The following is a 6,000-nucleotide window of genomic DNA, read 5'->3' on the forward strand; positions in this document are numbered from 1 at the left end:
CTAAAAGGAAAAAGAGGAATATTTACTGACTGTAGCTGGTCTCAAAAACAAAGCAAAACTGGCAGAAAAAAAGACTCCCTCCACAAACTCCTTAGACTGAGACCAAGAAAATCTATTTTTGTTTTATTTGTTTCATGTTCATAAAGTGCTTCAAGTGTTCAAAGTGAAAAGTGCAGCAGCAAACATTTAGGTCATAGGACCATCGTCAGTGCTATATCATCAGATCTAATCATTTGCGGTTAAAGCTTCATCACGTCAGTCCACATCACATATGACCATAGTGTGTTAGGGGTGTAGTGTAGTATGTGATGTGGACTTATGTCTCGTATCATTTCGTATAATTTGATTTGCGTCTCGTCTTATCATTTCACGTCACTTAAGTCATGTGCAGGTAAGTCTTCATCACGTCAGTCCACATCACATATGACCATAGGCGCTGTATGTGATGTGGATTTATGTGTTGTCATTTGTGGGTAAAGCTTGATTATTCACGGCTGTCAGTAGGCGAGGCACTGACGATGGTCCTTTGACCCAAACGTTTGCTGCTGCACTTTTCACTTTTAGCACTTGGAGCTCTTTATGAGCATGACAAAATAAAACACTAATATATTTTCTTAGTCTCTGTCTAAGGAGTTTTCCTTAAGGTTTTTGTGGAGTGAGTCTTTTCTTCTACCGGTTTTCCTTTTGTATAAAGATGTTAACATGGCTACCCATTTATGGTCTGTAAATGATTAAATTATTACAATTTTTTTTTAATATTCGGAGGAGTCAAGATTTTATTTCACACTTGTAAGTTTTGTGGACATTTTTGATTAAAAAAATATGATCTATATATTGTTTACCCGATTAAAAGCGTTATCAGGTTTTTATTAAAACAAAGTAACAATGTCCACCGAGCTTTAAAAAGTGTTGAATAAAATATAGTTCCTCTAAAAATGATCTTAATTGTGAAAGTTAATTAAATGTTGCTCATGTACAGAGCGTCAACCGATAGGGTTATGTTTTCGTCTGCCGTAGTTGTAGATCTTTGAAATGTGTAAATCAGTGGTTCTCAGCCTTATGCTGGATCTGACCACTTAACATGGCAGCCGTGTTAAGTGGTCAGATGGGTGGGCCTTTTCAGAGCATGCTTTAAAGACTAAGACCAATCAATCCATTGGAACTAACTTAGTATACTAAGTTATTTGGTATAACTTTTTTTTATATTAAATCTTAATGTTTTTGCCAATTATTTAGGTGGAGAACCACTGGTTTAAATTTCAACTAAATGCAAGTTGTATGTTAAACAAATGTTTACCCTACTTTATGGAATTACTTTTCTTTCTTTTTTATTTACTTTATGAAATTAATTTGAGCTCGTGAACTTGTAGATCTTCACTCTTGTAGATTTTTCTTTTTTTCTTTATGGAATTTTTTATTTAGCATTTTCTTAAATTACATTATTTTGAATGTTTTTGATTGTTTTTGTGACATTGATCTTGTAGATTGTCTATTTTCACTTTTTATAATGTTTTTTGGACATCAACAATATTCCAATATGTCTTATCTGCTCCATGCAGAACAAACCGATGTAATTTTCAAATGTATTTAATACATTACAATGTTCAATGGACTGTAATCCACGGGCCAATCACCTGATGGAAGCTTTGATTGAACACTTAATTAACAAGTTTGGGGGTTGGGGGATTTATTTACTCATGACCCAAGAAAATGTGTCCACGACCCACTATTGAGTCCCGACCCATAACTTGGGAAACAGTGGACCAGGGTCCATTTGGTTCCATTTGTTGCCTTAAATGTATGAGGTTCCTTAGAAAAATAAACTTTTTATTTCTGTAATTTTTTTAATTGTAGGAAACTAAAAGGAAAAAGAGGAATATTTACTGACTGTAGCTGGTCTCGAAAACAAAGCAAAACTGGCAGAAAAAAAGACTCCCTCCACAAACTCCTTAGACGGAGACCAAGAAAATCTATTTTTTGTTCTATTTGTTTCATGTTCATAAAGTGCTCCAAGTGTTCAAAGTGAAAAGTGCAGCAGCAAACATTTAGGTCTTAGGACCATCGTCAGTGCTATATCAGATCTAATCATTTGCGGTTAAAGCTTCATCACGTCAGTCCACATCACATAGGACCATAGTGTGTGGGGTGTAGTGTAGTATGTGATGTGGACTTATGTCTTGTATGATTTCGTATAATTTGATTTGCGTCTCGTCTTATCATTACACGTCACTTAAGTCATGTGCCGGTAAGTCTTCATCACGTCAGTCCACATCACATATGACCATAGGCGCTGTATGTGATGTGGATTTATGTGTTGTCATTTGTGGGTAAAGCTTGATTATTCACGGCGGTCAGTAGGCGAGGCACTGACGATGGTCCTTTGACCCAAACGTTTGCTGCTGCACTTTTCACTTTTAGCACTTGGAGCTCTTTATGAGCATGACAAAATAAAACACTAATATATTTTCTTAGTCTCTGTCTAAGGAGTTTTCATTAAGGTTTTTGTGGAGTGAAAACATGGCTACCTATTTATGGTCTGTTCATGAATTTTCCATGGCCAGTCATTTGGGATCAATATAAGTAGGAAAAAAAGGCTGTTATTCTAGTCCGGACTTGTCCTTTAACATGGCAGCCTTAAGTGGATAAACTAAATTGGTAAATTGATGAACTGTGACGGGATAGATGGAGGTCAGCAAGAGTTTTTTTTGTACAAATATTAATTTGAATATCTGTTAGTTTATTGTATCTATTATCTGTATTTTGTTTTAGTTTTTTTCCTTTTATTGTTGTACTGTTAATTATTGACATGTATTTTGTGCTATTGTTTTCCTGTTTTCTTCTTGGTCATCATGACTTCATAGGCCTGTCAAAATTACATAATAGCATTAGTCTTTGATGGATAATATCATTGGAAATCATGTAATATCCAACTTTCATTTACTGGATTTTAATGTGATGTTTTTTTTGTATTTTTTATTTATTAATTGTATTCCTTTTTTTTTAAATAAAAGGCGCTATATCGCTAAACATTACAGTATCTAATCTCAGTAGGCTCATTATCTGTAACTGTACAGCTGTGCTGCTTCAGGAATTCTATGTGACCAACAGCGTAAATCATCATTGTTGTAATGTGAAGACTCTCCTCTTCAGACTCCACCTCAGCCTGTAGCACTTAGACGCATTTTGAGCTTGTAGATCTAAGTTTAAATAGGGTTAATGTTTGTGTGTGTATGTTTTGTAGTAATCAAAATCTACAAAGTAACTAAAGGTTTCAAATAATCGTAGTGGAGTAAAAGTACAATATTTGCCTCTGAGATGTGGTGAAGTAGAAGTAAAAGTACTGCAAATTGGAAATACTCCAGTAAAGTAAAAAATACCTCAGATGCTGGGTTAATTTGTTGACCTGGTTAGTTGACCTATAGTTTCTATGTACAGATTATTAATTTATTATACTGTTTATTAATTTATTATACTGTTTAGACTGATGCTATCTTCTTGGTTTACCTGTGATCCTAGTTTACTGAGACACTGCACCGTCTCTGCATTCTATGTATGTGTTTACTTTGTTTATTGTAAGTCACTCTGGATAAAGAGATTAGATGAATATGTACATTGTAAATTGTGAAATGACTCTACTGTTGAAATAAATAAATAAATATGTGAATGGTACCATGTGATTGTAAATGACAACAAAACAAAAACAAAGGCTCTGGTGTGGTTCTCCTGGTTTACCGGGATGGGGTTCAATTCCCTGCAGTGCCCTACTCGTAGTGTTGTATTTACCCTTTATATGGTCTGTTTTATTTATGTTCATAGTGTTGTATTTACCCTTTATATGGTTTATGTTTTATTATTTACGCTCATTGTGTTGTATTTACCCTTACATGGTTTGTTTTATTCTGTGTTCATAGTGTTGTATTTACCCTTTCGTGGTTTGTTTTATTCTTTATGTTCATAGTGTTGTATTTACCCTTACATGGTTGTTGTATTCTGTATGTTCATTGTGTTGTATTTAGCCTTACATGGTTTGTTTTATTTTTATATTCACCTGGTTTATTCTTTATGTTCATTGTGTTGTATTTACACTTACATGGTTTATGTTTTATTTTTATATTCATTGTGTTGTATTTACCTGGTTTATTCTTTATGTTCATTGTGTAGGGTTGGGATCCTTCATTATCATTATAATTATTGATGACCAAATTGACCATTACAGGTCTAACTCTTTAGTGTACAAATGGACCCGTTATGGTGGTCTTTGAAATGTAAAAGTTTGAGGACCACTGGTATTGTAATGTTTTATCTGACGTGAAGTCCACACACCAGCTCTGACAGTGTGATGGATACGGTTCCCAACGCTAACGCAGCTACAAACACCCTGCAGCTCTTAGCCTGTCTCAAAGTGGGGTCCGGGGTCCTTGGGGGGATTTCAGGGGGTCCGCAGCTAAAGTAGTTAATATAGCATCATAAATATTTTAACCACTTTATCCATTTATATGTTTGCTATTCAAAAATAGCAGATCTACAAGCTCACAGCGCGTCACTTCGTGCCGCGCTGCGAGCTTGGACATCTGCTATTTTTGAACATTTTCGAAGGCCCGCTCTTGTCCTCCGACGGCCAGGACGCGCTCGCCTCTTTCGCCGTCTCCATGCTATGATCTCTGCCGAGACAAAGGGAAGATCTCCCACCACTCAGCTGGTGCAGGGTTAGCCGGAATTCTGTGCTTGTCTGTCATAACTCCTTAGACACCTGACGGTGTAGGAAAAAATAAAAGGCTTAAAAATAATAAAAAGAAGGAAAAACGTTGCGACGCTGAGGAGCGTGTACGGAAGCAGCCTTCCCCCTCCATTGGCGCTCCCATATAATGGGAATTCAATACCCATATAACAATGAATTCAATACCCATAATTCTAGCTTCACATGTGTACTTTTTATAGAATGTCATATCAGAAGACCGAGCTTCGCAGTGTAAAGAATAGTCATACCCTTCCAGTCAGAGCTCTTATGTCTTCAAGGACCCTATGTCCGTCCCGAATAGAGCGAGCTCTGAAAGCAGAGATGCCTCCTCTGACCAAAAGGAGCCTTGCCTTTTAGGGAAGTGTGTTGTTAGGATTCTGTTCTAACATTAATAGAGAGTTGATTCCAAGTCCTTGGAATCTATAAGCGAATAATAGTTGCCCCTTCCTACCGGCGTCTATAAGGTATATGTTGCATTCTGACTTTGACTCTTGCCTTGAAGACGACTGTGTCCGCCGGGATATGACTCTTGTCTGGAAGGGTATAACTATTCTCTATGCTGCAAGGGTCTGTCTTCTGATATGACAATTCTATAAAAAGTGCAAATGTGAAGCTACACTTCTGGTCATTAAATTTGTGCAATAATAATGCTGAAGTCGTAAAGATGGCTAATTTGGGGTGTGGTGATCAAGCTCAGCGTAGCCATTTAGCACAAATACATATTTAGTTGATATAATAAATATATTTAATTAATCATGAATAAAGAGTACATGTAGTACTAACTTTTATTTGAGTAGACAATAATAAATCATGGTTATCGATTTATAGAAGTACCTAAAAAGTTCCAGTTCTGAATACATCTGACTTTTGAGTTTGGTAATCTATATATAGAAGTACAATTAACTAAAAAAGTTAAGTTCTGAATACTTAACTGTAATACAAACTTTTTAGGTAAATGATTGCCTGAAAAGTTTTGAGTATTGATACTTTTACTTAAGAAACATTTGAGTACTTTTTGCCGGCTGATAGGAGGGGGGTTGTTGCCATGATCACTACATGGTGGGGAGACTCCTGTTACTGAACAAACACTCTATGGCAATGATTATTACTATCAAAATATAGTGCTTTAACCGTAACATTTTTTTGTTTTAACCCAAAAATATTGGTGTCAATCCGTTTCTCTACAGTCGAATCAAGCATCTCTGTCCTTAAAGGAGGAGTTCACCCAAAAAAATACTTATTTTCTATCAATTGCACACCCC

This window comes from Gymnoscopelus microlampas (genome assembly GCF_963454915.1).
Source record: "Gymnoscopelus microlampas genome assembly, chromosome: 10".
Classification (NCBI taxonomy): domain Eukaryota; kingdom Metazoa; phylum Chordata; class Actinopteri; order Myctophiformes; family Myctophidae; genus Gymnoscopelus; species Gymnoscopelus microlampas.